Source organism: Notothenia rossii, assembly GCF_949606895.1.
Source record: "Notothenia rossii genome assembly, chromosome: 11".
NCBI lineage: Eukaryota > Metazoa > Chordata > Actinopteri > Perciformes > Nototheniidae > Notothenia > Notothenia rossii.
Window position 1 is genome coordinate 14,016,899 of NC_136910.1, and position 22,270 is coordinate 14,039,168.

At 40.6% G+C, this 22,270-nt stretch overlaps 1 protein-coding gene across 1 annotated transcript in view; it reads right to left on the reverse strand.

Moving 5' to 3' along the window:
* chst15 (carbohydrate sulfotransferase 15) overlaps window positions 1-17,038 on the reverse strand; it is a 31,632-nt gene extending 14,594 nt beyond the window's left edge. Inside the window, exon 1 of the mRNA XM_079656887.1 lies at window positions 16,810-17,038. The gene's annotated coding sequence lies outside the window, so the exon portion shown is untranslated. The remainder of the gene's footprint in view (window positions 1-16,809) is intronic.
* Between the last annotated feature and the right edge of the window lie 5,232 nt (window positions 17,039-22,270).

Sequence of the window (22,270 nt, forward strand, 5' to 3'; positions counted from 1 at the left end):
TATTATCAGAAAATGGTATTCCTCCGTGTGAAGTCACATGGATCAACACAGTCACTCCCAGATAAAAGGAGGGCCAATGTCTAAAGGGCAAAGGAATTGGGGATCTTTAATGATAATGCTCCTGCTGCAGCAACGTGTAGTTTTATCCTTGAGGCTTTCTTTGTGTCTGGAGCTGAGCCAACATGATGGCGGCAAACGCACTACAGCATAATGACAAAAAGCCAACAGAGCCCAGGGTTTAGGACAATTTTCAAAGGATGTGTGTGATGCTTGAGAATACGGCAGAAGCCTAGAAACTGCATGGATACAGACTTGAAGTTGACATATGGTACACCTGCTTCCTGCTTGCATACATCATAAGATAAGGGCCCTATGGAAGTGAGTCATCGCTCCTCCTCACGGCAGCTGATATTGTCTGCCCCCCTCCCACCGCCTATGGCCTAGCCCCCTTCGCACGACTCTGTATTCACTGAGCTTGCGGCAGGGCTGATAAGAGGAAGGCTGGAGAGCACCTGTCTGCATACCTGCTCAAGCGATGTCATTTACCCCCAGCTGGGCGCTCAGTGTCACCGTACAGCTCTCTGGGAGACAGGTGGAGAAATAACTAGCCCCACTCTGAAAAGACTGATTTCCAGCCCTCAAGAAGTTGTCAGAGCTGTACAAAAATGGTTCAAAGCAAGAAAATGAAACTACATTGAGATATGAATCTGGTGTGAGCAGGATTATATGTAGCACTGGCTAAAAAACATGTATTTTTGTAGAAAGCAAAGGGTTTTGGGTTACAATATCTACCTCACTAACTGTTTGCGCTTTGACGGATAATATATCAGTGCTTTTATTAGTGAATAAAGTTCACTATAACATAGAGTTATGTGCTTCTTGTTATTTATATAGTCTGTAGTCTGGGTCCCATTTAGCAATCTGTGGCATTTTCCAAAGGGATGAAACCTTTCTAGACACTAAGAGGTTTGCATTTAACAGAAATGTAATTGCAACAGGTCAGATTTCCTAAGAGAGAGATTGACACAAAACTGTTAAATTAAAGCGCTATATGTAGGATGACATGTTCAGGATTTCACTTTAGTATCAAGCCCACCGTTTGCCATTGATGAGCTCATCTGTAGTCTTCTTGCCATTAGCACTTATTGAGTGATTGTGTCCTTCATCAAGGCTGAACACAATGAGGAGCTCGAACACAAGGCTATTTAAAATAGAGGGACGTTAGAAAGGCCCTGAGGGTTAAAACTAGAGACATGTAGGGACAAAAAAAGATGATGTGAAAGAGGAAAAAAGACTGTCATTGACGAGAGAATGTCTCTCTCAAGGGAACTGGCATCTAAATCAAATCAGTCGGATAACTGTAGCAGTGGGCGACTGGCAGCTTGACAGATCTCCTCTATTCATAAAGAAAATACATTGGCCCTGTCAATCAAACATGATGAAACAGCTTAGAACATACAAATGGCTGGAGGGCAACGGACAAAGAAGACACAAGGTTGCATAATTGACTTTGTCTGCAAAAAATTGTTACAAATATGGATTTCACCAAATTTTTCTTGGCACCGGCAACAAAATCAAGTTCCTTTGAACGATTGTAACTGGTTCTTGAGGCTGACCAAAAAAAAATTGGTCGATAACAACATACGTGGTTATTCAGTTACTAATATTTTAATATTGAATCATCAAAAAATGTAGTTGCTAATGTTACGACTTACAATCATTTATACTTTTTAGATCGGGCCTTTGGCGTGAAAAGCATTTTAACTACACTGACTATACAACATCTATTAATATCTTTATCAGCACAAAGCTGTTGGGCAGAAATATCACTCACTTAGGGAGTCAGAAAGTTCCAAGTGTAAGAGTCATCTGACTGGAGAGATCAAACCCATTAACCACACAGATAACTGAAAATCATAATGATTGTAATTAACTTTAAAGACATTGGCAACAGTGTTAATGGCCTGCATACTGTGTTGATAGTTCCCTCCCTGTGTGGTACAAATGGAATTGCTACGGCCCTAATAACTCATCAGAGTGAGCCCTGTCCACGCTGTTTACCCTGTCATTCAGAGGCGGATCAGTGAAACAGGCAATCAGGCAGACTTGTTTTAAAGTCTGCCGTCTCCGCTCATAGCTGTCCGTCTCTGCTCTAGAAAAAACAACCAATCTCACACAGTGGCAGCTAATTGCTGTTCCCTTGTGTACCTTTATTCTTTGCTGAACAATTCCTTTCTTTGTGTTTACCACTGTCAATGTGTTATGATTGATTATTTGTGTGAAAAGATGCTGTGTGTAAATGGATGCATTATCTTTTTTTGTACTTTATTAAAGCACCACTGGGAATCTTTTGTTGTCAACCACTAAAAAGTTGTAGCAAATCACATTTAAAACTGCTTATTTTGCAGCTTTTTCTCAAGTGAAAATGTGCTTTTTTGTCATGGACTATGAAGAGTGGTGACTGGAAACAAACCAGACAAGGCTTAATTTGCAGGGTAGGAATATCTTTGAATTTTCCCTATGCTGACCATGAGTTGATGTCGTACTGTCCACTCAAAAATAATGACAAAAACCCTTTTCAGCCCTTTATTTATTCCTCCCTGAAACCACAGCAAAGGCTAATGATTTTACTTATCAATAGGAGTCTGCCTGTTCAGTCGAGAGCACGCTGTCTTACTTCCTCAATTTCTTGAATTTCAAATAGAAGAATCTAATTGCATGGTCTGCTGACATGCCCCTGAAATGCCCTTTTTAGTTTAATTCGAAGAGTGCCAGCTAGTTCTATGACTAGGCAGAACTCAGTGCTCCACATAACAGAATATTGTTCAAGTATCCAAGACATCCCCATAGACTTCCCTTTGTTATTGTCTTTATTTTCAACTCCTGGAGAAGATTAAAAGATGTTGTTTTTGCTATTGGGTATATATCACTAACCCATTTACAGCGGAAATGAGATGTTTCCGGCTTGTTTTCTCTTTAGTGCAGGGAACTCTTGAAAATACTCTGAAAGACAATTTTCCTCAGTTTTGTGAGTCAGTCCTCAGAGCACCCGAAGAGGAAGTTCTTCTTGTGTGGAAGAGTTCATTTTATTATTCAGTGTTGTTTACAGAGCATGACAGCTTAAACTTGACTTATCTGCCCAAGCAACAGGAAGATTAGAGGTTGTGTTGGAGACTGGGGCGCAGTGAGAAAAGACATGAGGTTTTCATAAGTAAAAGTGAACCTGATCCGTATTGCAAAAAGGAGTCAACGGAAAAATGCTTAAATCCCCAAAGACTAATTAATCTCCGGATACCTAATTTACTATCACAAGTTAAATCAGAGATAGGATTATCAATCAAGCTGTCATTGTCAGTATGCATTACAGACACTACAAACAGTGTGCCAAGCAGATAATGTCATGGAATACTGACTGATAAACAAGAGAAGGTAAACAGGTGATTATCCGCGATTCATTGTGCAGGTGTGTTGCAGTGTTTCTTCCTCCCTAAAGACAAAAACAGAAAGGTGGTATTTTCCTATAGACACTGTGACGAATGTGCACAGCATCAAGAATACTCTGCTGGCAGCTTGCCTTCACAACCACAGAGCCAGAGAAAAGAGATAAAGCCAGCAAGTGCTTTGTTTTGCTAAATTCAAGGTGTGGAGGAATATGAAACATGAGGACACAATGACGATGGAAAACCCTGTGATGAAGAGACTTGGGACACCTTGAGGATAGAATAGCACATTCTGTCCGCAGAGTCCTCGTGTGCAGCTGCCCAGGAGGACTCTCGACCTACTCTAATATACCGATTTCGACCATTCACTGTCATACTGGAAAAAGCTGTTAGTCATTCTGGAACAAGCTCTTCTGCAAAGCCATTTCCCATCTAGGACCAGTAACAGATCTTCCTAAGCAAATAAGCAAGACAACAGAGGACTAAACTGCTAATGACTTCAGAATGTAAGCAGAATAACAGTACATGCCTTCAGGCTCGGGCAGTTTCCCGTTATGGCTTTCTGTACACAAATAGATGATGAGCAGATTGTTAAAGCCAATGCTGGCCGCAGGGCTGTAAACATTCATTTAACACGTGGGCCCTTGTGAGAAACAGTCTTCAAATCCCCTCACTGCCACGACCTCTTAAAAATTCTCAGAGAAGGGAAGTGGATTTTGGTTAACGTCCACGAAAAACACAGGAAGCACTGTCGGGCAAGAGCGTGATGGAAGCAGTCGGAAGAAGGAACAAAGAGGGTGTCATCGCTGTGTCAGCTGGGGAAAGATGTTTTTCCACCAGGCCACTCGCAATAATTAAAGTTCAGCGTGAGGCCACTGCAGGGCTAGCACAGCTATGAGACAGAGCCTGACATGTGACACTGAAGCAACCTTGTGATTGGTTAAAGTGGGATGGTGATAAATAGCTGCTGATTACACTGAGGTCTGCCTCTTCCAGTATCAAGGCTATTTTAATTTGCCAGAGGGATCTTAAAGGGACAGGATCTCTCACCTTAAACTGTGGATAGGTGTCACGTTGTATTCACTTAATTCCAGCAACAAGTCATGATTCTTTTTGTGGAGCAGATTGATTTTAAGCAAACATAAAGACAAAAAATCCTTAACATCCTTGCTGATTTTAGATACGACGACAACCCGTTTAAATCTTTAGCCTATTCTCTGTGAGCAATCTGTTTATGGTACAATTAGACAATCTGGACAAAGTAAAGTTGGGTAACATGTTGAATTGGAATTTGTCACTTTGCCACTCCTAAGATAATAACACTTACTAGATTTTACCCCACATACAAACGTTGTTTCCTGCTGCATACATATATTGCTCACTGCAGTTTTCAATAAATGTGGTCTTCTTGTGACGAGGCCGTCTCTAAATATTATAAATAAAGAGAGACAGGATTACTTCCTCGTTGTATAATCTGCCAACCAGAGAAGTTGAAGTTTACATCTGTGTCGGTCCAAAATGTTGTGACTACTACTACACATTTGTGTAAAATTCTCATATGAATGCTCGAGCTATGGCCAAAAACACGCTTTGTGATGTCACAGTGACATTTGACCACCAAATGCTATTCTTATTGTGATCGAGTGAATACATTCTCACCGGGCGTTCCTTAGATATCAACTTTACAAAAATAGAAGGATAGAAAAAGGACAGTCTTTAATGCCTCGGAGGCATAAGAATTGTGGGAAATCATAAAGTGGGAGCTTCTCATGCAGCCAGGAAGGGAAAGAAAGGGTTAAACTCAAGTGTATTGCATTTTTTACCCAAATCTTCTATTAATTGTTTTGGATCCTATTTTAATCTTCAAAATGAAAAGTGTCGCAATAAATACATGACAGAAATGAAAATGATGAGCCTTAACTATGAAGCATTTATTTAGATAAATGAAATAAATTGGAAAAGGCATCAGTGGAGACAGAAAATGAAGCGGGAACCAAAGCGAGCCGCTGAAGCATGAAATGACTCCTTACAAAGGCTCGGGAGTACAAGAGAGCATCTGGAAATATGATTGCATGCATGGGGCTACATCTCTACAGAACCATTGATGATGGAGCGAGCAGGAGCCCTATGACCTGTCTAATACGACACTTCCTTCTTTAGCGTCCCCCGGGGTATGTAGCCCAATCTAATCATATAAATCGTAACACAGGCAATGAAGGAAAAGATCAGTATTCACCGTGGCTCAGAGTGGCTCCATTCATCATATTACCCAGGGAGGAGTCGGCCATCACATTCCCCCAGATCACACATACTGTTGACCAACGATCAGAATCTAATCTGCAGGAAGTCAGGCAGCAGCCCCCCCCCCCCCCCCCCCCAGGAGACCAGAGGACCTGACCGTGACCTGACCGAGGAGCCACCGGGTCAAATTATCAACACTTTGAGGGTGGCGTGCAATGTGCCCTCTGCCCATGATTCATAACTGCTGCTCTGCTGGGATCTCACTCAGAGTCCCAGTTCAGCACTTTCTTCCAGCTTATCTTTTATTCATTATTTTAATTTCACTGGCAGCCTCCTTCAGCCTGGGCTCCTTCTGAGGTGGATAAGTGCTTAAGATGGTGTCATTAAAAAGCGTAAAAAAAAAACAATGGCTGCTATTTAAATTATTGATTGCGGTAATGGATATGTTATGAGGAGCATAGGGTGCTCTGGTCTCTACGCAGAACGCTTACTGAAAATGATAATGTAGAGATGAAAAGAAAGATGGGAGTTAATTTGTCTAATCTAGGAAGGGAGCTTAGTTTACATGAAATTTGGAATAAAAAATTGTAATTTTATTTGAAGAGCTGCATCTCTAACACAATCAAGGATTTCTCTTTTGAATGAGAAGGAGCTTCAAGTTTGAGGGGCATATGCAAAACCTGCGTTTGAACAGCAGCTCCCGATGAATAATGTATCAGGATGAACTCGGATGTGTCTGTAACTTATATAACTTTAGAAAATGTATACCCCGATGAATTCCAATAATTCGGAAGACAGCCTTGTGTGTATTTTAGTATTCTTCCTGATAATGTATTTTTAGATAAGATCTTTCTAACAGTGATTTTTTTTAGTCACTATAAAATCAGTTTCTCCACTTTATCTTTTTTTTCTGCTTTTATCTCTCTGTGTCAATGGTCGGGTGTTTTTTCCTCTTGATCCGTGTCATTGTTCTTCAAATATAAAGCTGTGTTGATGACAGATTTTGAGATGCGTGTTGAAATAATAGACATAGGAGACACAGAATGCTTACTGATAGCGACAACTCATTGTAAGTAAGACGTGAGCAAAGTCAACGAAAAGTTAGGAAATCACTTTGATTCATGGATTCTCAGTACTGCGTAGGAGGCCTTAATGTTTTGGGGATTTTTGAAATGGGTTCCTCATTCCCTTAAGCTTCAGTCTTGTTTAAATGTGGGTGGCGCATGCAGCATGAAACATTTAAATTGACTAATTCTAGCAACTCAGCACAACAACCTTTTTCCTAGATGGTGTTTAAAGAACCTGGCTTCGCACAGACGGTCCAACTAAAATGTGGAAGTATCTATCTGGGGATCACATTAACACCTGTTTTTTTTAACCATGAATATAAGCAAGAACACCATTTTACTGGTATGGTAACATTTGACCCTTTACCTAACCTGACGTGTTCCTTTTAGACGAGTGGTTCCCAACCTAGGGGGCGCCAAATATCGCAGGGGGGACGCCAGGCCTCAGATGATTTGAGGCCAAATATCATATTTAGACTTTTTTTTTTTTTACATTTTTTTTTTTTTTACATATAATTGTACAGTATGGCAATACATGATTGTCACTAAAAGCCTCGTCTCTACATTACTCCAAAAGTGCTCCTTCATTACGCTTTCATCCTCCTTTAACAAAATACTTCACATTGAGACTTTTAAACTTTAATTACCCTCCCCCCCTCTTGTGCGTATGTGGGGGGGCGCAACTTCCAACAGGAGGCATTTTGGGGGGGCTCTTGGGAAAAAAGGTTGGGAACCCCTGCTTTAGCCACCTTCTCACTTGTTTATCACTCCACCAACACCTGCTCCCGCTCACCTCCTCTGTCTGAGACCCGACTGGCAGTCTCTCTACATGTGGACTAAAGTTCAATCTACTGTTAATCTTCCTTTTTGACAAGAAGCAGACTGAGCCGGGGGGGAAAGCAGTTGGTAATTAATCCAATGGGAATGTTTACTGTTTCTTGTGGAATGCCTCTAAGAACCCACAGTGCAGCATTAATGACTCCAATCCAAATCGGCTTAAAGGACATTTAACATAACAACTTGTATTAAAGGAAGAAAAAGTTGTGCGGGTAGGACTTTAAAAGCTATATTTACAATTAAAACAATATTGCAGTTACAGGGTACTTTTCCATCCACTTGTTGTTGCACATTGACACAATTGACATGAGGACACATCTGTAAACACTATTCTCTGCTCTGGAATCAGACTGCACTTTAAATTGGTAAACCACTTCTGAAATGTGCCTTCATTGCACATCTGTGCGAACATATAAAAGCAGAGTGTATTTTTCAAACTCAATGGGACTATCATGAGAGCCAGTAAAGTTGAATAATTGGAGACATGGGTTTAAGTGTTGAGAATGTGTGTTCCTAACAGAAGTTGTGAACATAAAGATTGAGGAATACAAATACTGGTGGGACCTATCATGGAAAAAATAAACATGATTTTTTTTGAGCATATTTAGGTTCCTGCGATTCTGTTTCCATTTTTGAAACCATTTGGATTATTCTGAAAGCCCTTAGGTTGTAAACAACGGTTTTAGTACAAACAAAGCTTGAAAACCATGCAGTGTTCAGTTTTTCAAAAGGTTTTGTAGGATATTTGCAACACCAAGAGGAAGATGTAAGCGTGGAGTGGAGATGGGAGGTTTTTATGGGAGGTTTTTACTGGACATTGCTGACATTATTGTCAATGGCACCTTATTATTCTGTTTGGATAATTCAATGAAATCATGACTTAATTGTTTTAAATCTATCACAGTTTAGCCTAATTAGCAAACAGTTCCCATCTTGTTAGCAGTCAAAATTGCAATTATATGAAATTATGAAAGTACATGTCACTACACCTAACGCATGGGTACAACACTTGGGTTGTGCAATGAATTTCGTAATGTCTAGAGGTGTAAAGACTTTCATTTATCCTTGACTAATGCACCTTTCATAAATCGTAATGAAAGGGACACTTGGGATGTTTTATCTATCTATTCATTGTTCTCAGTACGCGCATATCATTTAAGTAGTTGCCTAGCATTTAGAACATGGTGATGGTACCCTGGACTGAAATAAACTGAACTCACAGAAGCCACGAAAGGCAACTAAAAGGAGCTCATTTATTAAATGAAAGATGGCAAGAACTTTCCTTTTGATGAGCTGCTCATCTACTTTTTCTCAACCTCCTTCAAAAAAACTTATTTACTTATAAGTGAAGCTGGAGGAAAACTTGAGTTTCTCCCAAAAATCCAACCACAGTCTTCGTAAAATCCTGCATGTGTGAGGATTCCAAGAGTTACCCGGCACAAATGGAAAAATGAATGCTTTTTTCTGCAGATGCATCAGCTGTTGATGCCCAGTAACTAAAAACAAGTCAGCCAAGTTATTAAAGACTATTTCTATCTTTGACTACATGTGATGATGAAAAGCACCACAGGCCTGTGATGTTTTCAGTGCATGCACCTTCCTGTTTCTTTTTTAATTCTGCAGGAGACGTATAGTAATCCTGTGCAGTAGCGTTTCACACCTAGTTAACAGTCATTTTCATCTCTAACTGCGCTGAGCCTCCTGCCAGATAGGGATGTGTGCACGGATTGACTGTTAGCCTACGACTGCCAAGAAAAACGTGTGAATTAACAAAACGTGGGCTATTACGGAGTCTGCTGGCTTACTGCTGCTCCGCTGCGGCTTCGGGTTGGCCTGATGGAAACAGTTTTATGAAGGCTACTCCAGGGCATCCCAGTGGATCCATAAAATTAACTTGGCTTGCGGATTTTCAACTTTATCTTCTCTCTGCTACATTATACATGTGACTCTACAATAATGAAGGCTTGGACACATTCTCCAGGCTTAACAGACGGGCAGGCAGGTTCATTCTCCAAATTAAGGGTGAGCATAAAGAGCGCTCCTTTTTAATACGGAGGATTAATTGCGCAGCGACTTTAATTTCTTCAGGTTGCCAATATGATCCACCTCTCTCTCGCGGAAGCATCAGTTGCACTGTCATTTGACTGTGAGGTTTAGCATAAATCACAATAATACATCTGTGCTGTTTAGTATGCTCTGGAAGTCAATTGCAGCAAAAAAGAAGCATTTTAATCTACCTGCTTGGCCACGTTGTGATGAATGGAGTGAGGGGGAGAAACGTTCTAACTACAACAGCACATCCATCTTGCAAAGTGTAAAAATCTCGCCAAAGGTTCATTCTGGCAGTGGCTGCCTGCACAGATATGAAACTCCAGCTCCAAATTAACTTGGCAGGGATAATCCCACAAAGTGATAGCTGCAGCGATGAAAATAACATTTGTACAAATTCCTTGTGACCCGAGGCCAGGTCGGAGTGTGTCTCCTCGTTCCCAAAGAGCCTGAAAGATGCCAACAGCCCTGCAGGTCCGTCTGACGCCTCAGCTGGACATTTTGAGGCTGTCTGGTAAACGGAACCCGATGTTGACCTTTGAACTCAGACTGACATGCAGCTAGGTGACAAGTGCATGCAAGTTTTTTGTTGTTTACCAGTCTGAGATAGTTAAGAGCCGCATCTTGCTGTGGTTGAATTAGCCCTGGAGGCAACTGTGCTTACAATCACCATATACGTTCTTTTACATTACTTTAGGATTGTGTAGAAATTGAACCTGTCTGCAGTTCAGTGATGAGATGTAATCATGAAGAACAATCTAAGTGGTTTATAGGTCATTATAAAAAACACAGTAAGTGTTAGCGAGAAATGACTGTGGCATTGTAAGGTTTCACGGTTGCTCATTTAAAGGAAGCAGCCGGAGGTAATTGGAGAATTAGCACATCTCTCCTCGGCACTGTTGTTCAGATCCCTACAGGTCTATGTGGAGGCCCATTAGAGTGACATCTGGAAGACAGATACTGTCTACACACTCACAGGAACACACACTAATGCTGGCTCTTTTTGCTAACCTAAGGGATTCCATGGCAGTACCTGAAAGCATCATGATGTAGTGGCAGTGTGCATATAGATTTTAGAAATAATGTGTGTTACACCAGAATTATTGTTTTTCAATTGAATTTCTCTCTGCAGAATGTCAAAAAGGAAACAAATCAGTATTCTGGATGTATGCATGTAACTCAGGAGGACAGTAACCTAATTATAAGAGCCTTTTCTGAGCTGCCACTTCTAAAACTACTTGGTTAAGGTTAAGGACAAATAAACATTATGGTTGAAAGAAACTGATGTTCGCTGTTGGAGACGTGATGGGAACATTTCACTTTTTACGGCCGACCGTCTAGCAGAAAACGCCTTTTGGGCATATGGGGACATCCAATCCAGGTGTAAATCTGCTTTAACTAGGGGTTTTCAAAGGCTGACACATTAAGATTTAGAGTTATAACTCTGAGGAGGAGTATACACTTTGACACAAATTGCAGTGCTTGGGTGCCAAGGTTTTGAAAGTACTTTAATTTCCCTTCACCTCAAGCACAGTGTTTACCTTTAAAGCCAGCCAGAGAATAAATGCAGATATTTTTCGAGAAAATGTACTGAATGTCCATAGGAATAAACCTTAACTAATATTGTACGTCATTATTTATCAGTTTTAATGATTAAAATGAAGACATTTTATTTGTATTTAAAATGCAGGAGTATTTACATAATTGTGAAAATGTGTGTTTTCTCTGCATAAGTAATTGTATCCACTCACCCCACACTGTCTCATAAATCAAAGTAGCAACAAAAGGGGGCAGTTGTCAGGCGCCATACAGCACAACTGGCCCGGGTACAGATGGTGAGGGAAATAAAAGCCAGTTTATTTTCCCATGCGTCATTAATACAAGCAATGACCCCAGAACCTGGCAGCGGCACACAGCAACTCTGGGACGTCAGACATACCTTCTCAGCACCTCCAAGCCTAACTGCAGAAAGGTGTCCTACAGATATGTCAATAACAAGTCACACGCATGTGAACAACCTCCTGCTTTTTGAAAACATGTTGAGTTCTCACCTCATGTGTTGCTAGTATAGCTTCATATACTGTACAGTGATAATGATCTCACTTCCTTTTTAACTCTGACTTACATCGAGGTGAGTCCCCAGGAAGTGCGTAGGCGTTGAAGTAAATGTTTTTTTGAAAGATGTAAAAGTTCTGTGTCTTCACGTGAAGCTTTTTAGCCCAGAAATAGTTTTTTACTGTTGATTTACATTGGGAAAGATATGTCCGTAAATCAGAGTTAAAAAAAATGTTCAGCTGATATCTTGCCAGTAAAAACACTTGAATAGCCCTCATTCAAATCATCAGGACCCTAAGAGTTGTGAATAGCACTAATAGCCAAGAGACAGTCGAGTGCTACGTGACGGTATGCGGGTTTTAACGAAAAGCAACATAACACTTGTACATATGGTGCCCATGGATGCAGAAGATCGGCAAAGGTTTTTCTTTCAGATTGGCTTCATGGGCCACTGAGCAATTTGTATAGGAATGAACGGAGGTCTGCTTCCAACACTATATCCAATTATCTGAATACATCCATGCATACAGTAGAGACAAATTACCAGTCATATATCACTATGGGGGCGGAAATATAGCAAGTTTGCATCTGAAAAACCAACGTGTCCATAAAGCGTGTGCGGTTACATGTTAATGTGGGACATTTTTTAAAGGAATATATATATTCTGACTTGTAAAAGTCTCAAGTACTGTAGTTAATGAGAGTAAGACCAGTGAAAATTACACTTAAAAAGTGTAACCCTTACAGGCTATGACAAGATTTAAGCATGCAAGATCCTGCCAGGCTTCATCCATGTTTACTAGAGCCGATAACACCCGAGAAAAAAACCCTTCCACGCAAGACGTTCACAGATTAATATCCGTCAGCATGTTGGCTTAATCACCGGAAGCTCATCCATCACGGTGACAAATAGCCTCGGACCGCTGCTTCAATCAGACGGCATCTTCTGGAGTGGTCGTTGCTCTACAGCCACATAAATCCTGCCGCTGATCCACTACTCTCATCAGGAATACATAACATAACTTCATTGGAGGATCCATCCATCACTGGGCTCCTGCATGCACCATTCTTTTCAAAGCCCAACTCCTGCGACTCAGTCAGATACTGTCTCCCAGTACAGATCATTCAGAATAAAACTGGAGCCCGCTGTCATTTGGCTGCCAGCTCACAAACACAGCAGTCTGTCTATGAAACATTTATGCAACAAAGGGGTTACTGGTGACAGGAGTGGAGCCAGAAACAGAATCTTAAAGGCTGACATGTTTTGATCAGCCGCTGAACAGCAGGACTGGACTTTAAATAGAGACACAAAACAAAACAGCATCTGACAGTCGGTGGTTTGTTTATGTTGATGCAAAAACTCAATCTGCATACTGATGAGAAATATGTATGCATCCATTATAATTTCAGGATGTGCTGTGTTCAGTTTGTTAACTATTTAATGCTATAGCTCTTATAATTGGGGGACGAACCAACGTTGCTGAAGAGAAGTTCTCGTTTTATTTTTTATTTAATCATTTAGTCTGTTGAATTTCAAGAACTAATGAAAAATGGTCCACAATTTCCCAAAGCCAAAGGTGACCTCTTTGAATGATTGTTTTGCTCGACCAATTATTCAATTTATAATGATACATAAAGTTAAAGAAAATTGCAAATGATCATAATCGATCCAATAAATGGTTTGCCATTTTTGGTTGAAAAAGTTAATTGGTTATTAGAAACATTTTACAATTACTTTCTGATCCACTAAGCACGTTATTGAATATATAAGGTTATTTATGTTCTTTTTTTAATGAGAAAAGGCCAACTCTGGTCAAGCAAAAGCTTCAATCCATAAGAACATGCATACTGTCTGAAGGGCAGTCAGCTGACCCTGTTGTGTGTTACTGTTGCACACCGATGAACACTTGATACTAACCTTCCTGCAGCAGTGACTGTAATAACCCCTAAAAGAGAGGTCAAATGCTTCATTTGAGAAGCACAGAGTGCTGTTTCAGGCTCTCAGGCTGCGTGTATCCGACAGAAGGGGAGAAAAAAAGGTGTCTGAGTTATAAGAGCAGGGCCAGAATGCGTGAGTCATTGGGAAAACGTGTGAGCGCAGGGCATCTGAAGGGCTGTTCAGACGTGAGACAGTGAGGCTTTAGGACGGTCGGTTGCCCAGTCTGGTGCAAAATGTCCCACAAAAGCCTCACAAAAGACAAAGTGGAGCAAGAGAAGGTTGGCAGGATGTCAGGCAGCAAAGTGTTCTGAGTTCTAGTGTCTTTTTATGAATCATAACACAGCCGGGGCTTTGACAAAATATGCATCTATTTCCAAATAAGCATCTTTTCTCTGATTTATTAGTAGTGTTAAATAGAGCGCTCCACTTTTTAGAAAAAAAAATCTGTGCAAACACACAGGAGCACCAGCGTGTTAAATCTGTGCGACGTTAAATGCATGATGGCAGAACAATTCACATGAAAGTCTTCAATTGGACCCCACATGTCTCAGCTAATAAAAGCCGCTCCGCTGCACAAACATTCACTGCGCATGTTGAGCAAATTACACAAAGGCACAATACTGTGACAACATGAGGCAGTCAACTAATGCAGGCCAATTCCCGGAAGCACCCCACACACACACACACACACACACACACAAATGACAGCTTTGAAGTATCACTTCTGCACTGAAACTAATGCAGTCTGCCCTTCTAGATTGGTCCAAACAGGATGCATTATCACTGTTAGTGTCTAATGACCTCTGGACATCTGAAAAGGGTATCAGCTCTGCATGTTTTCCGCCACATTCTTCTCAGTTCACATGATGAAGTGCTTTCTGATTGAATTCTGTGAGATTCCCTCAGCCCTTTCAATTGAATTGACTTCCCCTTCCCAATAACAAAGGCATTCCCTCTTTGTCTGTGTTGCCATAATTAAGAGTGTACAGCTGGTCTCTTTCTGAAAGAAGGATCACTGGTATTTCTAATGAAAACCAAAGATGCAACATTCATCCTTGACATGTCTGTTTGAAAAGCTGTAACATCTTGCTTTTTCATATTTAATAGACGAGTTATGACATACATATTCATTGTCTCTTCTTGCATGCTCTTTATCATGTTGCACAAAGCCCTGCTTCACATGCAGATTTCTCATTGATGGCAGCGTGATTCATCGTTTATTTACTTTAAGTTCCTTTTTGAATGAATACTTCATCAGCGCCGATACAGACACGGAAGTTAACGCTGCATCTAAATCAAGAACGATCAGCTGGAGATAACGCAGCTCGACTTATCTTGGACGGAGTAATTCAGTCACTAAACAGACGGAAATCTGCGGGGGGAGAGATGCAATGAGCTCAAACAAAACAGAGAGCCTGCTGGAGGCCACGCACACTCCAGTGTACACCCAGTGCTGGCATTTAAATCATTCTAATCATCCATCCCACTCACGGTGTAATAATATATCGCAGCGAGAAAGAGAATCCCCCACGACATTTACGACGCCTACATCGCAGCTTCCCACTCAGACTCTGTCAACTTGTAAGCAAACTGTTACACACACACACACTGTGTATCACATGTTCACATAGTAGGTTATGCATCATAATTACATGTGTGCTTTAAAGAGCCAAGTGCTATTTAGGGCTGCAAGTAATGTCATATTCAATTATTAGTTTAGTCTGTAAAAATCCAAAGAATAAATAAAAAATTCCCATTAAATGCCAAACCTCGAAATGATCTGATTGTGTGTCTCATTTAAAGTCTGACAAATCCTAAATATTCAGTTTACAGTGATTTGGATAAGCACATTGTGACAATTTCAGACCCAAATAATAGAAATGTCCTTAATAAACGACCGAGCCTCTTTAATAGTGGATCACATTTCTCTAATCTATTTACCCCCTCAGCATCACTGCCTCTTGTCAACTAATTTTCATCCCATTAGCCTCTGATTTAGTTTAGTTTAGTCTGAACGCTTTCTGTATAAAACCGTTATGTCCTGGCAAGCAGCTTTACGTGCATAAGGCTCAAGTACAGTAATTAACACGCTCTGTGTTACTCTGCACATTAACTCCTTCAACTTGGAAGTAATGAGGGGAAGAAGGAAGAGGTTAAGGTGATGTGATGCACCCCGAGGGCATGTCTTAACCATTAACCCAAACTCATCAGCTCTCACATGAATCCACATTATAACCACGTGCTGTATAGATGCTCCCAGCATGTCCTGAGATGCATTTCAATGAGTCTGGCAGAGATCTGTTAACTGTTTATAAATGTCAATTAAGGATGTTGTGGTGTGAGATGAGGGAAGCTTAATGAGCAGGTGATGGCTCCTCAGATCCTGAACACACTTCATCACATGTAATGATCTGAATGAGAACTATAAGATAAATCTGCTTCAGGCACCTGAAACTGTTTTTTTTTTTAAAAAGGGGAACAATTCGTCTCTTTTACGCACGGTGATCCATCTGGCCAGCGTTCCCAAGCCATCCCACATTTGCCTCCGGGCAGTCTGTGGTCTGCTGGGTGTCTCAGGTACAGGACAAAGGGAAGAGAGGACCACTCCGTCCCTCCTGAGGCTTCCCCTGCTCCCATTGGTCAGCGGGAGATCCTTTTGTTTTGGCTCTCACGGTAACAACGCATCTCATTAATGGAAGCCTCACTATTCCTGATAGAACATGTGAGAACATGTGTTTTTTTGGAGAATAAAATAACTCCCGTTGCAACAGTTCGTGACTGTGATTTGATGTTTCCGATTGTAATTGATAAATCTGCCTAATTATCTTTCTGGACATGCTGTTAACTCAAGGAGCAGCTCCTTTTTCCACTTTAAACCGAGTCCACTCCCGAGTCAGATTAGAATACATAGTGACCCATTCATTCTCTACGGCCAGTGGGCGCCTGTCCGCTGAAAGGAGCCCGTTATATTGGCGATGTCTCAGTCTTTACAGGGCACCCACAGTCAAATCCACCCAAAACTTTTCCATTTCTGCACACACAGTCTGTACACCGAGGGCACGAACTTCCTCGGAACTGATGGAGACAATAACAATAACTGCAGATGCATTGATGAGATGCAAAACACACATGGCTAAACATCGTGGAGAAATTATACTGTGTGAAATAAATAAAACCCTACCATTAGTTTTCTTCTTTACGCGACCACCCGGATCAAACAACTTCTCATTGCCGGCTCGTATATTTCCATTCCGGTCACCGGTCACGGGATTAATGGCATTTTGTAAATCCGTGTAATTATTATTTATCTTCCCCTCCGCTGGCGGTTACATGTGAACAAGTTGTAGACTCTGCGCGCTGTGACAGCCTCTCTTTCTCTTCTGCTTCTCTCTCAAGCTCCCGATATAGACGGTGGGAGTCAGCTTCTCTCTGTCTCTCTCGCTCTCTCTCTCTATCTGTCTCTCTCTCTCTCTGTCTCCCTCTCTCTGTTTCTGTCTCTCTAATGGTGGGGAGGTGAAGGGCAGCAAAAGGGGGAGGGAGCAGGGGTCCCTTACTAAAGAGCAACATCAGACTATCATTTATTTACAAGCAGGAAATACACCTCTACTAGAAATTAATTGGAATAAATAACACATTTTAAAGGGTCACTTCACCTGAATTTCAAAAAGCACATTTGTTTTACTTACTCTAAGTTTTGGTTTTCTTTCCCCATTCACATTTCACCCCAATATTATTACTTTAATTGGCATTTCCTATGCATGAGCTCAAACGGTGCTCATTGTGGTTCTCAGTATTTAAAGGTTGCATGAAAAAAAACTTGAAAGACTTCCCAGTGGCTTGTTGTAGTATCTGCAGTATTCCCGGTTGGATTCCTGCCATGGAGCTTTGTTGCATGTCATATCACTAATTAAAAATAGATAAGTAAATCAACATTAACAACCACAAACAGTGTCCCATCATTATGTAGTCCTGGCTGAAAGTAGGCTACTTGATCAAATCATAGTTTACTTTACTACTTCCTTTCCATATACACACTTTATGTTTGGAGCCAGATTATATACTATATTGATACCAACTCACATAACCTCACAAATAACACATAGAGAAATAGAGAAAGGCATGACATGATATGTATTAAAAGGTCATTTTAATACCCAGTTTTTACAGTGGCTTATTCAGTGTTACCATTGTTTCTTGAGAGAAGGGTTACGATTCGATTTTGATGAAAATGTTACTTTGTTAACCTCTATGATTTTTCTTATTGTCAATAAATCCATTGAAAAGGCAAACATAATAGTGTGTTTTATGTTGTGTTTGATCTCTGTGAAGGATTTGTTGAAAACACAAATATTGTATAAGGGTATGCCAACCTTACCCTTGAATGGTATTCGTCAAAGACCATCGCACGACACATTTTTCATTGATATCATTTTGTTGAGGCAGAAACGGTGGCGGATGGATGTGGATAATACAGAAATAGGGTATATATGGCTTTTTTAATGATTTGGAACTGGCCCTTTAAGCTCATTGAGATCTGCAATCAACAGACACCAGATCTTTGTAGTCACTAAATAAATACAAAAACACTATAAACCTAATCGTTTCTTTTGGACCATCTATCTATTGTTGTGGTGCTGGCTCCTAATAGGGTGTATAGTGGGGGGAGGGGGCCGCAGCCACCAAGACAGCAGCTGCTCACCCGTTGGTTATTTAGACAATTAAGGCAAAGAAAGATTTATAGGAGGCCACATTATGTCTTTATGTTTGTTAGGTTTCCTTTGCTCTACTTAAGCTCTGTGGTGGGTACGGTCTACAGTATGACTGCTAGAGCTCAATTAAAAAAAATAACAAGGTTTCTGCCCCCGAGACAAAGCAATATAACAGAAAGCAGTGCAATTACCTGGAAAAACAAAGGCCAATAATTTCACATTCATATGAGAATGTGTGTGTGTATCTGCAGCTGGCAGGCTGGAGTCCAACAGGGACATGGGTGCATTTGGACCAGAGATGTGGGGGGTGATGATTCATCGTGACGCATCTGGATAGATTCAGCCGTTTGACCGCGGCGATGACACATGTGGCCACAAACTCTCTCTGCGTGAGGTGGATCCTAAAAGCACGCTCAGCTGGGGAAATATTTGTTCCCCTATCATGTTTCAGGACCACCGCCACGGGTCGGTTGCTGCTGGCGCTGAGTCAATTATCATTATCATCATAAGAGTCATCAGAAACATCATCATGGCTACCATTAAGCCTTCAGGTGATATCATTCAAAGCCTCCAACATTTATTATTGCCAGGATATGCCCTTCCCTTTATTGCAATAAACAAATTCCCCAAGGGGAGGTTATAGATTTTCAAGAATTTCATCTCCTCAAAATGAGTTTTTATTTTTGACTGCCTGCTGTATATCCCACTGGAGGATGGTCTCAAGCTTAAGTTGGTTTGTAAGTATTTATCTTTGAAGCTTCTGATGGTAAACACCACACTTATGATGATGGTGATGAAGCACAATGATTTTCTCTTCTATGAGTCACAATTCCTGCAGTGTCCCCCACGTCTGCAGTCAGACATGCCTCTCAGCAACGGCTAGCCTCAGTCTCTATTAAAGCCCGGTGGAAATTACTGCTAAGGAAACAAATGCAAGAAAAATTCCCTGTTCTTGTTTGTTTTGTCTCAAACAACATTTGTTTTTTGGATGTCATCACACATTAGGAATATGACATGAGGAAATATGTGAGTGTGAATGTGTGCTTGCTCCTGAGGCCTTTGTTCACCTACAAGCCGATTCCACAACAAATAATTACACAGTATTAGCACCATAACCTCAGCTAATTCAGTTTGGACGTGACATTCAGTTGCTTGAATCAGTGCACACATTCTAATATTTCTTTCTCAATATCGGCAGATCAAAGTGCTAACATTTGGCAGTAACCATGACGTTTTTAATTCCCTTATGCATTATTGTAACTAGCAATTTAGTGCACAGTTTGGTGACCAGTAAATCCAATTCATAGTGTGGCAGTTTTCCACCAATCTACTGGGTTTTGAAGCGTCCAAATTTGATCAAAGAACCACAGAATAATCTAGGAAGTTTGGTTTTGTCAGCTTTCATATGTCTTTTGAAAAAGAGGCCACAAATGATTAAATTGAAAAGCTTTTACTTTGTAGTTGAGTCAAGACTTTGTAGTGACGGTCTGATTCCCTGTAATAAACTCATTTGTGCCCATGAGAGAAACAGCCATACCTCGTTTTGGGATATTTCAGTTTCTATCCGACCTGAATTGAGACGAGGAAGCATGAGGCATCCATCCTGATTTTAAATTACGAGAAAGAAACTCTAGCCCACAGTGTCTTAGCAGAGTGAGACTCCCCATGGTTCCTTAGTTGGGAAGTAAGAACTGCACACCACTGGCAGCTTGTCTCTTCGAGTGTGTTGTGTCTCCATAATGGAAAGTGTTTTCAATGTTGCAAAGAACAGTCAAATGAGATTAGAAACCATTTATTTTACACATGCTTTAGTGAAGGGGGTGGAAAAGATGTCAGATCAAATCACAGTGTGGATTTCAAAGGGAAGAGTCAATGCTGACCTCATGTTTGAATGATTCACAGATTCCATTGAATGCAGTATGTTTCCGATAGTTTTGGTCCTCGAAAAAGGGATGAGATGTCTTTATTTTGTCCTCTGTGTGTTTGTTGCTGTCTGGTTTAACTCCCAGGAGCAGCTGCTGCCATGTGGTTCTTTCCAGCCAGAGTATTACTCATCTCTTTCATTCCGTGTTGAGAATGTCAAGGCTGAGCGCTGATTACAGCCTGACCCTAATCATATTTGGAAAAGCTATTCGGCACCAATATAAGAGCCGAAAAAAGATGGTGCAACACAATTTCAGATAGATACAATTATTTATTCTTCGTTAACTGCTAACATATGAACTCAGAGGAGCGGCTTGTTACTACATGAGAAAAGCTGGTCCAGCTTAAAAGCCAGCCCACCCATTGTTGTTATCCGATGAAGTGTACATTATATGTGTTATACGATTTCAAAATGCATTTCCATAACCCAACATTGCCGATTTCTATTTGTATTCCATATTGTATTCTATTCCATTGCAATGTAAATACTGTTATATTTATATTTTACTATATGTTATATTATTTTTTATATTTGTTCTAGTTCTCTACCTGTGTTTTAATTGTTGTTCTACTTTTATGTATGCACCATGACAGTCAAATTCCTCGTAAGTGTAAACCTGTATCTGATTCTGATTCTGAACATAAGATCGTCAGTGTAATACAGTGCCTAAGTGTAGGAATACAGAAGTGATAGCGTTGAGAAAATGAGGTGCCAATGCGCTGGGCTTTTGTTTTAGGTGGGTAATACGTATTTTGCTGCTGTGCTGTTACTCCTGTTTGTTTCTCCAAACTCACTGCTCCCAGTTTCTGTTTGGGAGGTAGACACTCTCACCACATTTCTAAGTAGACCTAATTCTTTCCCTTTTTGACAAAGCTTATAGTTAGGGCTGGCTCAGGCTTGCCTTCAACCAGCCCTAAGTTAAGCTGCTGGAGGCTTGGACTTTTTACCTTTCATCTTTCACCCAGGTTACATACTGGCATAGCACCCACACATCTCCAATCAAACTGTTGGTGTTCAAGTTGCATTATTTGTAATATAGCCTTGAAGACTTCTGCCTGGCATAAAAAATACAATCTCTCTAGTTCTGCTTATTTTTTCTGTATCAATTTTGATTGCTTCAATGAAGCTGTCTAATGTGAGTCTAAAAATGTTATATGGGAGCAATGCAAAATCAATTGAGCACTCATTTAACCAAAAGTTATTTTGTTTGCTCAACCTAAACAAATGTGAGACTCAGTCATGCACAACATGCACCCCCACTCTCTCCCTATGACTTTAACACAGTACAACGATATAGCAGGTTCTATTGGAATATGCTTATGTGTTAAACAAAACATTCAAAATACTGTATATGTTGCAGAACGAATTACCATATTAAGAGACAATACTTGTGAAATGGTTCTCTTTATGTAGGTTTTGTTTTTCCATGCAACATACGATAACTAACAGGATGCTTTTTAAGCGTTTTAAAGTGAGAGTTTTTCAATGTTATCAACCCTTTTGGGTTAATTTGATACAAAAATCCACAAATCTTGAGTATGGAAGTTTTCACTTTATGACATTTTCAACTCGAGTGGAAGACACATGACGTTAGCAACTCATCATTTTTTCAAGTGTGGTTCGATACGGACTAACATCATGTAAATAAATAATGCAAAATCCCCCTATGGCTTGATATAGAGCAGGCTACATTTACCTCCATCAGTGACGGTTTTTCTTTGACTACAAGAGGTGTCTCCTTCTTCAGATGACGAAAGCTGATCTGCGTCCTGAGCCCAGATCAAAAGGGGAAACATTATTATAAGCGTTAATCTGCTGTAATCTCTTGAAGATATTTTACTCAACAGTCAGAGGGAGACATCAGCACCTGGCCCCACAGAGAACAATGCTGCCTCAGCATTTCAGCAAACAGGGACTTTCGATCGAAGCTGCCACACTTCATCGTCTTTGTCATTCCTCTCTGCTCTTTTTCACATCAGTGGATGAATGGAAAAATTGAAAGTTTCTGT